We start from the raw sequence: 18,187 nt of genomic DNA on the forward strand, positions 1-18,187 counted from the left end.
ATTCCATTAGCTTCATTAGTATATGTCACAATGAAACAAGACCAAAACCCTTGCCTCGAGATCAGACCAAATTTTTAAAATCAGTGCTTCCAATATTGACAGATTCGTTTTACAAATAAAGATGTGCTATGAAAATGTAGACTTTGAACTGAAGTTCAAACCGACTATTGGGATTCCTTAAGGTCTGTACCTCTCTTTAAGAGAAGGAAACCTTTGTACTCAGTGCCACCCACTGTAAATATATTAACTGTAAATGACATATAATTTAGCTTCAAAAGTCATAACATATTTTCCTACCACTAGAGGGTCCTGATTCATGACTTTCTGCAATGTATATTAACAATATTGCCCTGGAGGTTCTGAATTTCTTATGCTTAGCTGATTAAAAAAAAATGACCTTCATTTCTCTAGCTGTGTTCTCTGCCTGAGGTACTAAGCAGAAATGTACACTCTAATGTTTGCATTATTAACATCTGTCTCGCAGCTATGATGCTTTGGAAAAATTAATTTGGATTAAATGTTTTCTTTACCCATCGCAGCTAGTAGATACAGAAAATAAGCCTTCCTTTTCAGTAAAAAACCTATTGAACAATTTCTTATTTTTGGCATGATTTTGATTTCGGTTGGATTGGTTCCTCACTTTCTTTATGTGAATTGAATAGAGCCCCCTCCTACCCTCCAAATATCTGTTATTGGGGATACAGTTGAGCCTTTAATGCTGTGTGTGGGGGGGGGTTCAAATGGAAAGGGAATTGGCAGAAATTGCCTCCATTTAAAGTGAATTGAGGCTATGTTCACTCTCTCTTAGATTTTATTGATACCATTCACATTAACACACCATACAGAAAAAGAAAATAAATTTCCATCACCGTCAAAGCAAAAATAAGAGAATGAATACATCACTTAATAACCTCCAAAATATAAAATAAAAGTGGTCTTTTTTTATCGACCAGACTTTCCGTCTATTCCTTATTACAGATTCTGTATTATTTGTTCACTGCCATTGCATGACTAGTTTTGTTCATATTTAATATCCTTTGATCCATTCATAGGTTTTACCACATTCTTAATACTGCTACTGAAATTATTTGAACACTGCGAATGACCTTAGACTACAATTATTATTTTTCAAATATATTTTAAAAACTTCTCATTTTGAGATAAATACCTGTTTCGGTTTATTTTTTATTTTTTATGACATGCTATCTAATTCTGCGTATTCAGCCAATTTTTGAATCCATTCTAATCTTGACGGGACTTTATCACTTTTCTAATTTACTGCAATGAGAACTCTTGCTGCTACCATAGCATATAAGAAGATCTCTTTAGGCTTTTTAGGAATATCTGAATCTGTGATTCTGAAAAGGAAAGCTTCTGGTTTTCTATTGAAAGATATCTTTAACATTTTTTTCAATTCTATGTGGATGTCCTCCCAAAACACCTTGATTTCTTTATGCTGCCACCACATATGGAATAGAGTACCTGGCTTTTCTTTACACCTCCAGCAGAGGCTATGTTCACACTCTCATTTACTGCGCACTCCTTGTGTTTCCAGTACTGGGTTTTTAATCCATGTCTGCATGGCCTTATGCAAAATGCACATGTATCCTGTTCTTTGTTGTAATATACTACTGTTTTTACTGTTACTCAAACCAACTTCACATCTATTGGAGTCCTTAAGCCATTGATTCTGCCTTGCAGGTAGCAATGATGAAGTAAGGAGAAGTCACAGCAGCAGCTTTTGATAAAGGTCGTGATGCGGTAGCTTCACTGAGGTAAAGTGAATCCAAAACCTGTAGTCAGCACGGGCATATGTACAAATATTAAGAGGAACCAAGAAACGCTAATTATGCTTAACCTACTTCACCAGGGTGTTGTGGGTATAAAATGGAGAGGGGAAAACCAAGTCTGCTCTTCGTAAGAGAAGTGAGATATAAATGTAATAAATAAAGTGGTACTTCGGGTTACAGACGCTTCAGGTTACAGACTCCGCTAACCCAGAAATAGTACCTCGGGTTAAGAACTTTGCTTCAGGATGAGAACATAAATCACAAGGCAGCAGCACGTTGGCAGTGGGAGGCTCCATTAGCTAAAGTGGTACCTCAGGTTAAGAACAATTTCAGGTTAAGAGGGGACCTCCAGAACGAATTAAGTTCTTAACCCAAGGTACCACTGTAACAGCATTCTATCTCACACTCGGAGGCTGCTTGCAATGCATTCAGGACCATGGCCAGAGGCAGAAGTGGTTCTGAATACCAATTTTCAGGAGGAGGGGAGAGTGCTATTTTGCTTGCATCCAGCTTGCAGGTTTCCCACAGGTATCTGGTTGGCCACTGTATGAAAAGGATTTTGGACTAGATGAGCCATTGGCCTGATCCTCTTCTTATGTTCTTAACATAGGGCATTGCCTTAGATAGGCCAGACTCTTTGTCCCTCTAGACTAGGCAGCAACCCTCCTGGGCAAAGCCCTTTCTTTTCTGCTGCTACCTTTTTCTTTTTCTTTTTAATTTAACCAAAGATGCCAGGGATTGAACTTTGAACTTTCTGTATGCACAACATGTGCTCTTGCCTTTAAAAAGAAAAGAAAAAGTGCTGTATCACTGAACTATGGCCGTTCCCCTGTTCATCTGAGATGCTGAAATTCATCACTCATATATTGGCTCTTTGCTTGGTTTAACAATCCCAGCATGTTTGAAATCTGCAGTGTTTCTTGTCAGAGAGGCATGAGACATGACATATACTCGCTTTTCAGCACCAGCGTGTTGCCCAGGCTGCTGCATGGCAGTAGCTAAGAAGCAGGCATGTGACATTTCTGTCAAGGCTTCCTTTGATAGCCAAATGCACTGCGATATGCTGTGAAACTCTCTTTCTTTCTCAGTCTCTCCCAGATTTTGAAGGAGTCCCTTTTCCTTTGTTCTTGTAAGCTTTGTGATGCAAAACAGTTCGTTCTATTCCCATCCAATTCAAATGTTTAAAAAGACTTTGATTGCAATTTCTTCTGTGTACCTTAGAAATCTTTCATTCCTGCTCCGTTTTCAGTGTGAATTGCCTTTTCTATTTGTTGAGTGAGTATGTACCTTTTTAAACCTACTTATCACCACGTATATTTCATTCAATGATTAAAAGCCCTTTTAGGTTAACCACTAAATTCTACCAATAGTTTGGACAACCACATAGACCTAGAGCACTACCAGACCAGTCAGTAGTCAGCAAAATAAATTTAAGTGGGGAACTTTGTGCAACTGATGTTCATTAAAGTACTCCATCACTGTGGTACAACAAATCTACCAAACAGAGCAAAACAAAATCTACTGAAAAGTGTGGGATGAATGGATGTTTAACAGGTAAATGTAGAACACTGTGCAAGCAAATGAGGATGAATGCTCATTGTTGTATAACCTCCTTGCACACTAAATACACTGAATGCTCATTCATAAAAAACAAGATATAGTCTAACCTCTGCATAACTGCTAATATTTGAAACATAAAAGATATAAAATTCCATAGAGTAATTCTTAAACCATGAGAAAAAAATGTCTGTATGTGGACTTTATTTAGAGTGGAAGATGAGAAAATCCCATAAATGTTTTGGGCAATGAGATCTATGCCATTCTTGCTTCTTTTTCTTTTTTTAAAAAAACACAAACCTCCTCATCTTACTAGAAATGAAATGCATTATCTATAGCAGTTAGTTGACAAAATTGTCCTAAGAATGTTGCTTTTTTATATAAATATATACCTGTCAATAGCAATAAAACAGTGTGGGTCACATGTTGATCATGAGATGAAGAGTTCTAGAGAGATCAAGGATCACCCTTGATCCTGAGATGAAGAGTTCTAGAGAATTCAAACGTTTCCACATTATTTTGTGATGGTTGCCCTAAAATGGATTAAATATTTTATACATTTTCCTAAATAAAAATATCAGTACACACAAGGGAGTTAGGCATATTTAAGTCACATAGATTCAACTGGAGAGATTGAACTCAATAACTATCTCAGATGTGAATCCTGGAAGACCTGCTCTCTGCCTTCTATGCCTTTTCTCACCTAACCTGGAAGGGCACCTGACTGACTCCATCTACAAAAAGCTGAGGCTGCTTAACAGAAACCTGGACTGGGGTGCTGTTTGTGGGATTTGTTGCTGTTGCTTTTTTGTATCTTTATTTTAAATCTTGCGATGTATGTGGAAATTGGTCAATTACTTAATGTTTTGACTACTTTTGTTATGTTTTGTTATGTATTTTTTCCCCATGTTGTAAGCCACTTTGGTCCTGGTTTGAACTGTGGAAAGGTGGCATACAAATAAAATTGTGCATGTAACTATTTTTAATAACTTTAATGATAATAAAGTGAAAAACTTAAATAACTTTTTATTTTCTATAGTTCACAATTAAAAAAAGAAAAACGGCATGCTGATAAATAGCTACCATGATCCATCCGAAAAGGTCAGGAGGCCCACTGAATTGACCTTGTTCACGTCTGGGACTGTTTAGTGTCACAGCTCTGAAAGTATGATCAATAAGTTAATACACTGCCTGGTAGGCGTTTGCAAATTGAAATACCAGTTTGTATTCACTCCTTTATCTCCCAAAGTTACCATAATAAGAAACTCTCCCATTAACCTGCCTTTATATTTTCCCTTCCTTTTTCTACTTTTTGATCAAATATATGATAATTTGTATAAGATAAAACAGAAAAGATACCGGAACGCTACCTAATCTGAATGCAAATTAGATTTTTCTAACTTAGAGGGCTTATCTTTTTATTACTATCTCAGGAAGCAGGGCAGTCTGGTCAGAGCCAGGGGCTAAATCAGAAATAACTTGACAACCCACTGATAATATGGCATTTTCGGAATATATTCTCTGCTCTAAGCCAAAGTAATGAAGTCTGAATCACAAATTGCACAAGTCAATCAGCTCAGGATTTTGTTTTTACAAGAAGCATTACAAGACTTCAAGAATACTGTCTCATCTAAAACAGGAGCTTTCATTTGGAAAGTCTATGGCACATGGTAAGTGCTATAGGCCAAAAGGCAGATTACAAGAAATTAGATCAGGAATAACTAGGACTTTCTTTTAAACATTCTACATGTAATCTTCCATCTCTCCTTTCCATCTTTTGTTCTTTTTTTAATCTCAAGGGGCTGTTCTCTTTAAAAGATTATCTGTCGGTCATTTGCCATGTCATATTTTCTACATGCAATTCTACATGGCAATTGGAAAATGTGCACACTTACTCCACATTTTAGGGAAATCTTAGATGCAGTCATGCCATTCCATGCAGACGGGAGGCAGATCAGGAGTACTGACCCCATATTGCTGGACACTTGACAGTGTAATTGAAAGAATGGCCTATACTGTAGCCTTCATGCCTTGCATGATGAATCTGCATATCCAGAACTCCAATGAACTGGCTCAAAAGCACCATGGACCTAGGCCTACCCAACTTCTAACTTTCACTGTAATAAATAAATTATAGAGAGAGAGAGAGTGTGCAATATGTTTGGTTTTTTTCCTTACATGAGCATCAGGCAGATGAAGCACGGCAATGTTATTTATGCCAGTTCGAAAACTGAATTGTCGTTTGTTATGTGGAATATGAAGAACAATGAAACAGGAGAAAACAATTTCTTTAATGAATACACATCTGGATGGAAACTGACATCATGTTACATTCTGATCTACCACTACCAGTGCCAGATTTACGTATAAGCTAAACAAGCTATAGCTTTGTGGGCCCCCAAAAAAATTAAAGGAAAAAAACAACTGGATGTACATTTCCAAAACATAAGATAAAAAACAAATAAAATAAAACCTACATCATACAGCAACAGTGTTTTGTGTTGTGTAAGTAATGTAATGTAATGTAAGTAATGGGCCCCTTCTGCTAGCTTGCTCCCTAAAATATCACTGGTTTGCTCATTTCTATATATAGGGTGCCTACATTCTGCATGTGCAAATGACTTTAGACGCCTATTAGGCCCATAAATTACCATATAGCATATATTCAACACAAAAAACAGCAACAATTTGTTGTTGACATAGGGCAGCTGGACATATGAAGGGCCCCATTACCTTCAGTAGCTTAGGGCTTCATCAGACCTAAATCTGGCCCTGACCACTACCACATCCCTGCATGTACCGATGCTGTTTACTCAGCCTTCCCATGTTGAGCAGTTCCTACCCATTGAATGTGAGTAGGACATTCTAGGATTCCCATTCACACAGAAGGTTTTACTTGCATTCAAGCAAACACAGGCCGGTAGCCCCCTTCTAACCAGTAGCTAAGAAATCAAAAGAGAAAGCACTTCAGTTGCTGAAGTGATGCTTTTGACGTTATTATATACACACAAAAACTCCTGTTTGCCTGCTTCCTCCCAAACACTCCTCCTTGACTGTTGCTCCAGATTATATCTCCCAAGCAAAGTATCTAATTAGCATCCTGGGGTATTGTCAGATGAAGCAACAGTGCAGTGTGTGTCATGTTCATTTCAAGAAACTGTTGAACCAGAAAATAATGGTATCAAATATTTGAACAAAAGGACAACATCAAAAGCGGCGTTTTCGTTCGTGTTTTGATGATTCTGCTTCCCTTCTTTTAACATTCTGCGTGTTCGCATTGTTTGTGCAATGTGATACATATAACATAAGGCGAATGTAGTATACAACATTTGTGAATCTGAATTCAGCTCTTCTGTCTATTAGGGGAATAAATAAAAGCCTAGTATTCATAAAAACATCCATAATTCTCAATTGACTTGCTGGGGCTGGGGTGTGTGTGCCTACTTTCAATTTATTTCCCATCACTGTAACCTTCTTGTCAAAGCATGTGGAGGTATTTTGGGGGCAAGAGAGAATTCTCAGCTTTCCCATTCATTTTCTGTTTCTATTTAATGCTCAAACTGTTGTGCAGTCTTGCATAATGAAGGCTTTTTTGTACATTTCTTGGCCTCTCTTCTTATCAATCCCCCCACTTCTGAAATATAGGCAGCAAGGTCTGCTTCACCATATGTAGACAGAATACAAATAATCCAGTCTTATCTTACAACAGCATCCATCTTTTCATTGCTAAACAGCAAGGAAATTTGTAAAGAACACACCACCGCTCTCATAATGTAGAATGACGATCGTATATAGCGGCATTATACAGAGGCATACTCACAAATCAGGCGACATAGTTCCTCAAAAAGGGAAAATTGAATTAGAGCAGCTAATCAATAGGTCAGCAAAAGGCGAGAATTAACACATCAGTTTAGGGGCCAAATGTCTACAGTAGCTGTCAAATGTAATAATGGATTGTAATATCACCCTTGAGACCTATTTTAATTATAGATTTTAGCAGCAGTGTTCAGACCATGATGACAAGTGTTTTGCTATTTCCATGGGAAAAAAGTGTGTTTGCACACATACACCCTGAACTGACTCCATTAGAATCCTTGACTTGCCACAATTAACTCTTGTCAAACTAAGTCACAAATATTATTACATACGGGTGAGATTTTTGTTGGCTTCCAGATATATGAGGCGTCCTGCAGTGGGAGGGGGATAATATACAAAGAATTGGAATAGACTTCATCAAAGTAGGAATGAACAGATATAAATTTCCCTAAACCTAGTGTTATTTTTCTAGGAAAAGAGGTGCCAGATCTCACCATGAATGCCTCCCTTGTTCTTTTATAATGGCAATGGTGCCCACCTGAGAGGTGCTGGAACTGAGTATCGGTGAGTTCCAGCAGAAAAATGCCTTGCCTAACCCATATCATCATGTCTTTACAAAACATAGAATTTCTGTACTTGTGTACCCACACAAAAGATACCAGATGCATGAGAGGGACCTTTTCCTAACCTAATTGTCCTTGGGATTGTGGATGGATCGTTACCATTCCACAATATTTATAATTTTGAGATTTGCCCTCTTGTCTCATCTTGGATTAGCTTGAAGAAATGGACTTGAAACTGAAACTTTTGGGAGGGTGGGAATACAGATGAATACATCATCGGCATTTTAACTCATAGGCATATGTAACCATCCAGCAGCAACCACAGTCTGAATGAATGAAGGAGGGTATGTTGATGGGCTCCTTGACATGATTGACCATTTGCTACTGTTGTTGCTGTGGTACATGTCTTTGTTACAGATTATTCTAAACAGCACAGGCTGTGATTAGGGCTTGGTCTAGTTCCCCTCAACGATTAATTCATAAATCAATTCTGTTTCACCTCAACATTTGTAACAAAAAAAGTGCAAAATGTTCAACTCCCATTTAGCTGTTCTATGATTAATCACCTGCCTGACAAAACTCAAGAAAGTAGAATCAGGGACAGCTACTGCCTTTGCTTCTGCCAAACTGGCATTTCAAGTTGTTGATATTTACTGACTTTTCTCTCAGCTAAATAAATCTAGGGGAGCTTTGCGTATATGTGAGAAATTCAAAAAGCTGAGTTACAGTTTTCATTGGCCCACTCTAGATGTTGGCGTACCAACACACACTTCTTATTTCCTTTCTAAATATGTCTTCGAGAAAACAGAATACTGCATAATGAGTTGTATACAGTGCTGTACCAGTGGGGTTCCACTGGTGCAACAGGACTTCCATTTACTCTGTTCCATGTCCACCCTCCAAAATCCGCTCCAGATGGTCCCACAACCTTCCAGAGCTGATTTGAGAGTGTGAAGGGGGCTGGAGGTGGCAGATGAGGAAGCTTTGTTGCACAAATAAATATTTTTTATACAGGAAGAGCTGCAGCATTGGATACAGTCCAATATATTGATATATTTTATATTGTATGGGATATGGTTCCAGTGCCTAGTGCCTATTTATTTTATTTATTTCAGCTATTTACATACCGCTTAATCGCCGGAATTTCTAAGAAAAAGTCTTCAGAAAAGGCTCTCTACAGCAGCCCGTCAAGAAATAATAACTAAATGGTTTCAGGTGCTGTGTGCTGAATAATGGTATAGCTATTAATATTTACCTGTTTGTTTTTTCAATCTGAGCATTAAAATGCAGCCCTCGTATTTTTAATGGAATGCTTCTGAAACCTATGAGGTAATATTTTGATGTCAATTAAGCTGAAGCAAACAGATTGGTTTTAACACTCAATGACAGTCTTTTATGGACTCTAATTTTTTTCATAGACCACTTAGCTATAAATAATGCATGCAAATAGCAATTAGGCCATTTCCTGGTTTTATGTGGGTAGGCTTTAATGCCTGTGTGGCATAAAATCTTTTAAAGCACTAAAATACACCATTTTGAGTGCATATCTTGAATAGACCTACTGCACAACTTTTAAAATATACCACATGGCTTTAGAATGGAGAAAGGAAAGTAGACGTCTGATGATTAGCTACTAAAAATGAAAGAGAAATTAGATAGATAGATGGTAGATAGATGATAGATGATAGATGATAGAGATGATAGATAGATAGATAGATAGATAGATAGATAGATAGATATAGATAGATAATAGATAGATGATAGATAGATATAGATAGATAGATATAGATATTGTAAGTAATGTTACTTAATGATCCACCATATTGGAGATCTTGATTGTAGTCCAGGTTCACTGGATTCATTTCCATTCCGGACGTGGGACAGATAAGTAGCAATTTCCTCACCCATTTCTGTTTTTGTCAGAATTCTCCAACATGCCTAGTACAAGGCTCAGGATTGCCTTCTCCCTCACATGCTTCTATAATATTAGCTATGGATTTTGTTCATGGGGGCATTCAAAGCCACAGTCTCCTCTTCCCTCAATCTGAAGTGGTACACTCGGTGTTTCCCCTTTTAGAGCTCAGCAGATAAGAGGATAAGGACCAAAGTCAAATTTGTTTGCTCTTTCTGTCATTGCTCTGACTCTACCTACTGTTGTCTCCCTGTCTTTCACACCACAATTCCCAATGGACACTATCCATCACTGTACACAATAAAATATTTTACCTAGCACCTACTGCTTAAAAGTGCTTAATGCTGATGAAACATTCCATTCCCAATGGGTTCTCCAGAAATTGGTCCACCTACTTGATTACATTATTCACAATACAGGCGGCATTAGTATGTCATAAATAGTGCAGACCTAAGTTTAGCCAATTTATATGTATATATCCATGTCTAGACTTTGCCTGCAACTCTATCCCCCCCCTTTTTTTTTAGTTCTGGTGGATGAATGTTCTTTAAGCAGAAAGAATACCATTGGCGAATCTATATTATTAACACTGTACCCAAGTACTTGAGCATTATGTCCAGCTCACACACAGTGCAATGTTCGCATGCTCTAGCCCAGGATCTCCAGCAGTTTTTGGACTACAACTCCCATCATCTCTAGCTAGCAGGACCAGTGTACAGGGATGATGGGAGCTGTAGCCCGAAAACAGCTGGAGACCTAAGTTGGGGAAATCCTGTTCTAGTCCAACAAGGGAGTTTTCCCATCCTAGACCAACCTGCTGAAAAATATTCCTGCAATACAGCTGACAGTAGAAAATTGTTTCAGGCCTTGATAATTGGTAGAAACAATTCAGTCTTTCTTTTCTTTCTTTTGTGCTAAAGTGAGAAGGATGTACTTAGGAAAAATGTATTCAAGGACAGAAGGACAATGACAAGTGACTTTTCAGTAATATCTGAAAAGGGGATTCAGCATATGAAATGCTTGCGAGAATATTAATCAGGTTTGTTCTTATGCTTGTTCTTTTAAGCAAATTCATTATGCAGAGAAAGGGTTTGGCATAAGAAAATAGCAGCTTTGAAATACCTGGGCTAAGTATAGTGGAGGGAAATGAAACTAATAGGACCACTTTGAAGACTCCAAAAGAAGATCATTAAAAAAGGTCTGAGAGAATGCAAACTTGTGACAATGAGCACACAAGATGAAACGTGGAGGCATTTGGCACATTATTAATGTCAAAAATATTTTCCATTCACCTTTGTGACTCGAAACTCACTTTTAAATCTCAACTTCAGAAAAAAGAATGTGGAAAATGTAAATGTGCCTTTTAGTAATAATAATGAGGTACCGGTACTTTTGAACCAGTTTCGGGGCTTACTGTTGTGTATTGAACAGGAACAGTACAGGAACATAACAAATTTCAAAACTTGAGATCAGCCTGCAAACTTTACAAATCAGGAAACTTCAGTTTCATCTTCATTCCATCCCATTCTTAACTACAAATCATTGAACAATGGGGCAGACTGGATGTGATATGAGAGTTCTATGACTGAAGGTTTAAGTGGCTTTGAAAAGGCATTAGACAAATTCATGGCGGATAAGGATATCAAAAGCTTCCAGTTACAATGACAATGAACTGCCTCCACATTAAAAACATTCTGTCTCTGACCTCTAGCTGAGGAAGTACTTATTGCTTCCATGACCTGTCTGTGGGCTTCCTACAGACATCTGTTTGGTGTCAGAAATGAGCCAGCTCCTAGTGGAACTGTACAGCCTTGCTGCAGAAAAGAGAGGCTTAGATTTGACGCAGGCTGAGCAAAGAAGACAGCAGTTAGTGGTGACTCCTCCAGGCATTGGAATGCCAGGAACAACTGAGAGCAGGCTGGAACACTGCCAAAGCTCTCAGGAAGCTCAAACAGGCACAAACAGGCACAAAGAGGCAGCTGGAGCTAATCCAATGTCCAAAGAGTTGGCAAATGGGGGGGCTGCTAGATAGGAAGCAAAACAAGAGATGTAAGGGGTGAAGGTTCAATATACTCTGTAAGAACCGGAAAGAGTCTTCAGAAGGGTCATCTTGAATGATGATGCTGACGGCTGCATTACAGCCGTCCGGAGCTATCTGTTTGCTTTTGCAATAAATCCTTTTTAATTACCTATGGTTACTGTGTTATCAAGCTGGGAACTTGGATTACTGACAGTTGGCTATGGTGGATACAGGCTGTTGGTCTAGATAGTGCTTTGGTCTTATCCATCAAAACTCTTATTATGTCCTGATATATCCCTTCCCACCCTTGTCTAAAAAGCTGCATAATTAAGATGTATGCATGTTTCCACCTCTCTGGCTAATAGCAGCTTTGAGAAGGGAATTGCGTTGGGGAAATAGTGAAAAGACAAAAAGCTAAACACGTTTCCCCTCTGATTCATCTCTCTTGCTCTTATACCGCTTTCCTAGTCCTAAAGAATCCTGGGAGCTACAGTTTGTTAAGTGTGCTGGGAATTGTGGGTCTGTGGGGGTAGGCACTATTAACAAACAACATCTGGCTGGATTCTTTGGGGGAAGGCATGACTCTTGAAGTGACATATAAGCTCTTTAAATGTATGGCATGTATGTGACCACTGAAATCTCACATTGCGTCTAGCTTATGCACAGGATCCTATCTTGGCATCTATCTACAATATGGTTTGTTGGGGGGAACAATGCAGCTGAGGGAGGCCGAAGTGGAAAGTAACAGGAAGGAGAAGGGGAAAGCATCTCCTTCCCTTTGCACCTGAAAAATTATGTCTTATGTTACCGCCAAACGCTTAGTTAGGCTTTGGTATATATCACCATGGTGAGTTTTTGATGGCCATTTCTTCTATGTTTATAACCTGAGCTACATAAAATCTGCTGTGTAAGATTTCATGCATCATACTCTACAGTTCCTGCTGCCATCTTTATGTCTATGAATCATATATGAAATATTCTATTTAGGTCAGGGATGGGAAACCAGTGGGACTTCAGATATTTTTGGAATACAATAGTCAACCCTGACTATTGCCCAGCTGGGTGGGCTGATAGGGGCTGGAGTCCAACACCCCCTGAAAGGCCACAGGTTCCTGAGCTCTGTTTACCCATGAAAATAATGAAAATGCAGAAGTAAGAAAGTTGAACTAATGAACTGCAAAATGATGATGCTCTGGGCATTCAAGAATAGGGCTGGGAGATTGTAAGGTGTTATGTGAAAGGTGCTCAGAACCAGGACCACAGGTTTTCTCATTTCAATACTGGATGAAGGCCCAAACCTTATTTTTCTATATGTATCACAATAATTTTACATACAAATGATCTCAAAATAATCACATATTCCATAACTGAAAGTATTTCTATTAATCAATGATATTTCTTTTATGTTATCTGCATCATTTTGGAAACAAAACATTTATTTAGGCAAATTGCATTTTCCCCAATGTACTCATTGTACAATGTGCTGTACTTAAAACTGTCTTAACAGAACAAATTAAATACAGTTTCATTACAGTATCTGATTTCCACTTCATCCTCAGTCTTGCTTCACATTTTATTGTAATCTTTTTAAGGTTATTTTTTTAAGGATACAAAGTTTATAAATCGTTGCTGGGGGCATTGCCTAACTGTCTTATTGAAAAACAAAAAGTTCAAGTAATGACTGGTTAAGTGTTTTTATTGTGCTGCATTTAATTTAGGCTCTTCAGCTCCATCTTCTGGTTCAAGACTATCTGTGAAAAGAAGGTTGCTGAACAAAGCAGGGAAGGTAACCATTCAAAAGCTGTTATAAGTAGAATGGAGTTCTTTTGAAATTGGCACAACACTGAGGTGTGTTTTGCTGAAAGGGTTCTACTCAGTTTTCCCACCTTTTCTGTTCTGTATCACCTAATCTCATTTTAAAATATGTTACAGTATAGAAGAACTATCCTTGCCATCTGAAAACATATTTCCACTCGTGGCATTTGCCTACAAAATTATGGAAATTAGAAAATAAGAAGAGCCCTGTTAGTCAAATCAAAGGCCTGTCTATCGCAGCATCTTATTTTCCACAGTAGCCAACCATATCCCTAAGGGAAGGCTACAAGCAATAGCTCTTTTCCACTGTTGTTCCTTCATGGTTGGCATTCAGTCTGATATTCAAAATCTGTACTAGACAGGACCAGAAAACAAAGATCATACTGATGTGGACAGTTAGCTGATGAATTGATACAGGATGGGTGAGGGTTGTGGCATTTAGAAATTGCAGCCTACTTCACTTTGAGACGATGAAATATGGCTCCTATATTGCTCATACTATCATTTCATTTACAACAGTTCAGCACAACTGAATTTTGTCTAAAGTGAATTTTTTAAAAAATGTGTGGGGTGTGTGTGTGTGGAAATGCTACTTGGGTTAAAAATAAATCCCTCCAAGGGAAGTAAAAACTGTTTTGCACCATTTCTCTGAATAGTGCATTTTTTTTTTCTTGCCACTAGGTTCACCCAAACAGAATTTCAAGTCATATTTTTGGTAGTTCCCTAGTTTTCGCAACTATTGCATTGATTCTGAAGAGAAGCAAAAGAGTTTTGAGAAGATTCAATATTTTGTGTCAGTGTGTGGCATGCCCTGGTGTCAAAAGCATTAATTAGAACAACTTCTAAAATCTTAAACAATGGCATTAACACCCATCAGCATCCCCACAGTCTCCTGTTAAAGCTGGACAAGGTCATTCCAAGTGGTTTCTGCTTCCAAAGTATGCAGCAGTGAAGCACTCCAATACAAATCATTATTAATGGGCTGTGAACACTTGAAGCATTTTACATTGGCCACCTGTGGAGGATATGCCACTTTACTATAAACTAGGCAGATGAGAAAGAAACCTCCAAATTTGCAAGGTTTGTCGTTTTGTCGTGTCCGACTCTTTGTGACCCCATGGACCAGAGCACGCCAGGCACCTCTGTCTTCCATTGCCTCCCGCAGTTTGGTCAAACTCATGCTGGTAGCTTCGAGAACACTGTCCAACCATCTCATCCTCTGTCGTCCCCTTCTCCTTGTGCCCTCCATCTTTCCCAACATCAGGGTCTTTTCCAGGGAGTCTTCTCTTCTCATGAGGTGGCCAGAGTATTGGAGCCTCAGCTTCACGATCTGTCCTTCCAGTGAGCACTCAGGGCTGATTTCCTTAAGAATGGATAGGTTTGATTTGGATGGATAGGTTTGAATTTGCAAGGTATCAACCTTTATATTTTTTAAGACTGTTCTTGCATGTCTCAAGTTGTTTTCCTAGACTACAAAAATGGCACTGGCTATGTTCCACCTCCAGAGACATTATGCCTCTGAATAACAGTTGCTGAGAATACTGAATAGGCAGGGTGACATTGCTCTCTTATCAAGTTTGCAGACTTTTCATAGGCATCTGGTCAGGATGCTGGACTAAATGGGCCATTGGCCTGATCTAGCAAGGTCAATTTATGTTCATATCATGGTAAGCCATGAACCATTCCATCTGCACTGAATGGTTGCTCTAGGAAGAAGCAAAGCATGATTCTTGGTTTAGTATTATGCTTGAATCATCAGGGATCATGGTTTGTTTCCCTCCAAACAAACCATAATGCGTAGTGAAGGTTTCTTCTTGGTTTAGTGATCATGATTTGTTGGAGAAAAATGAACTATGATCCCTGAATTCAATGTTGCCAAAGACAATTGTGGTGGGTGGGTGGTCATTTCTGATTGTTGAAATATGTTTTCTCTTATACCTGTTGCGTTCTTAGAGTCCTCTTCATTTTCTAAATTGTTATCTTGGGGACAAGAGTATATTTTACACACACAAACTAACCATGCACAAGTGATTGAGCTTTATCATAAAATTGGCAGCATTTGCCAATAAGGCTGATTTCTTAGCAGTACGAGTTTTGTGGTTATGAAGCACACACACTCAAGCAGAGCAAATGCGAACATCTATATTTTACATTTATGTTGTATAAAAAATCCGAGGAAGAAATATAACGTGGACTACATTACTTACCTGCTTGCAGTATTTATAGGTCATCCTATTACAGAATATATTGGAGTGGGTGAAAAAAAAAATAAAACCCAGTAACAATAAGAGGATAAATCGAGCATAAAAACTCATGACTCTAGCAAAAAAAACAACTTAAAATTAAAAGGAAAGCCTGAAAGAATGAAAAAGTGTTTGTCTGATGCTGAAGCTGACACCAGAAAAGGTGCCAGGCTGAGCTCTCTGGGAAAAGCATTCGCCAACCAGCGTGCCAGTACCCGAAAGGCTTCTGTGCCCCATCTACCTACCACAAATCACTTAGCGAGGGCACTTGAAGAAGGTATTTCAAGAAGACCTCAGGGTCTAACTAGGCACATGTGAAGAGAAGTAGTTATTCAGGCCTTTCTTATATACTGAAAACAGGGTTCTTCCTTTTCTTTGCAAATGAAACTGAAGGCACACATTTTATCATATAACCTAACACTTCATCGGAATGTCAGGAACAAGAGAAACTGGTTCTGACGTCATATCTAGTCCTCCAGATGGCTATCTGCATGAGACTTCAGCAGATTTTCCCCACCTGGTGCCTTCCAGATATTGCTGGATTGCAATTTCCATCACCCTGTTGGCCATGTTGGCTGGGACTGATGGGAATTGGAATGCAACAATATATGGAGGGCTCCCTTTTGGGTACAGTTAGACTACAGTATGATAGGAAATAGTAATATAGGCAACTGACGAAACTATTGTATGATGCAGCATCATAAGCAAAATGAATTCAATCAGCATGTGCCTCAAATTGGAACATGAGATCAGCAAACAACCCTCTGCCGAGAGGTCTGACTCATTTTCATTTCTGTCAATATTTGAGAATTGGGTCCTAGATCAATTGATTGTTTGATAGCAAGGTGGCAGCAGACTCATGCTGTCTATGTGTCAATAAATGCTGACTGTTTCAGAGAAACTTTCTCCTAGCTATTGCAGTTATTGTTAAAGCAGTTTTCTAAAACGGTTGTCATTCCCATGTGGGTGCCCTCTCTGACTCCTTTTCTATTTAAAGAGAAAATTGAATTCTTGATGCCCTTCAGTTTTAGTACAGAGAAATTCTTGCCCTAATCTTGCTTTCAAGACCCTTGTAAATGGTACATGATGGTTCAAATCATGCTGTATGTCTCAGAACCTGTTCTTCTTCCAATGGCATTAAAAATCATGGCCATTTTGATTAATACCATATATACTCCAGCATCAGCAATAAAATGTTAATACCTCTACAATTTACTAATTCCATGCCAGCCCAGATTTATACTAATCTTACTTCAAATTCTGTTAAGCACTGAGAACACACAACAAACTGAGCTCCTTGATATTCTGATGCACACACAGAGTTCCACATAAGCAGAATCTATTCCATTCTCATGATTGACAGGGAACGGTATGCTTATGCAATGAGGAACTGTCAATTTAGGGTGATTATCTCTTGAAACAGCTAGAAGGAGCAGGAAATTTAATCGGACCTCTTGACACTAATTGAAAATTAGGACATAGCTTCTAACATTTCAAAGAGGGAAGATGCATGGCTGTATGCATATAACACCAGTGCAGCCACATGAATGATAACTGCTTGAAGTGCCCTTTGCAACATTATGCACTGTTGATGGCTCTTCTTTCCTCTGTGCAAAAGTCTGTGGTGCACTGCAAAGTGTAAAGCAATATCTTAACCATGAAAATGTAATGAGAATTCAGCTGGTTCTAAGTGAAAGAGGCTGTGTGTATATATACAAAAGTCGTCTTCAACAAGTCATGTTCTAATTCCTCATGGATAAGCAACAAAGAGCGACCTGTTGGAAGGCAACATAACAGCTTCAACCCAGCCAGCAAGCACCTTCTGCATGCATGAACTAGAAAAGTGTCTGGCGGCCATTTTTAAAAGCTGTTTCAATTAATAGCATTCATGAGAATTCTGGCTATTTTCTCATGCTCAGTTAAATAATATAGAAACAAATTTATTTATATACAGTTGATTTTCAACTGGGGGAAAAAATCACTTGAAACATTTCCTGACCTTTGAAACCAATGGCCCTTATTCCTCCATTCTAAAAATAAACAAATGGTTTAAGGGTGATAGATCGCTTCTTGTTACCCAGATGGTTTGCTGAAGTTATTTTAAATGTATGATTAGAAAAGCAGATGTTTGTGGTCACGACACAGTTTTATCCCCTCATTTTCACAATCCCTTTACTCTGCAGTGTGGGTTTCTTCTCAAGCATTTCACTGGGATAGTTTTCTGTTTATCTGATAGGTACTGATGAAAACAATGAAGTGATTAAAGTATGCATCCTTCTGTATAGGTATTCTGCATCAACACACGATGTGCATTTGGGTGACTCAGCAAATGATGTGTGAAAAGACTTGCTTAATAGGTCTGAGATACATGTGTGCAAAATAGGAGGCCTGAGCAAAATTGGCCTTTCAAAATTCTCCATGCTCTATGCGGGTAGAAAATCTGGAGGGGAGGGTGATACTGAATATTCTCT

This window comes from Podarcis cretensis, assembly GCF_951804945.1.
Source record: "Podarcis cretensis genome assembly, chromosome: 9".
NCBI classification, from domain to species: domain Eukaryota; kingdom Metazoa; phylum Chordata; class Lepidosauria; order Squamata; family Lacertidae; genus Podarcis; species Podarcis cretensis.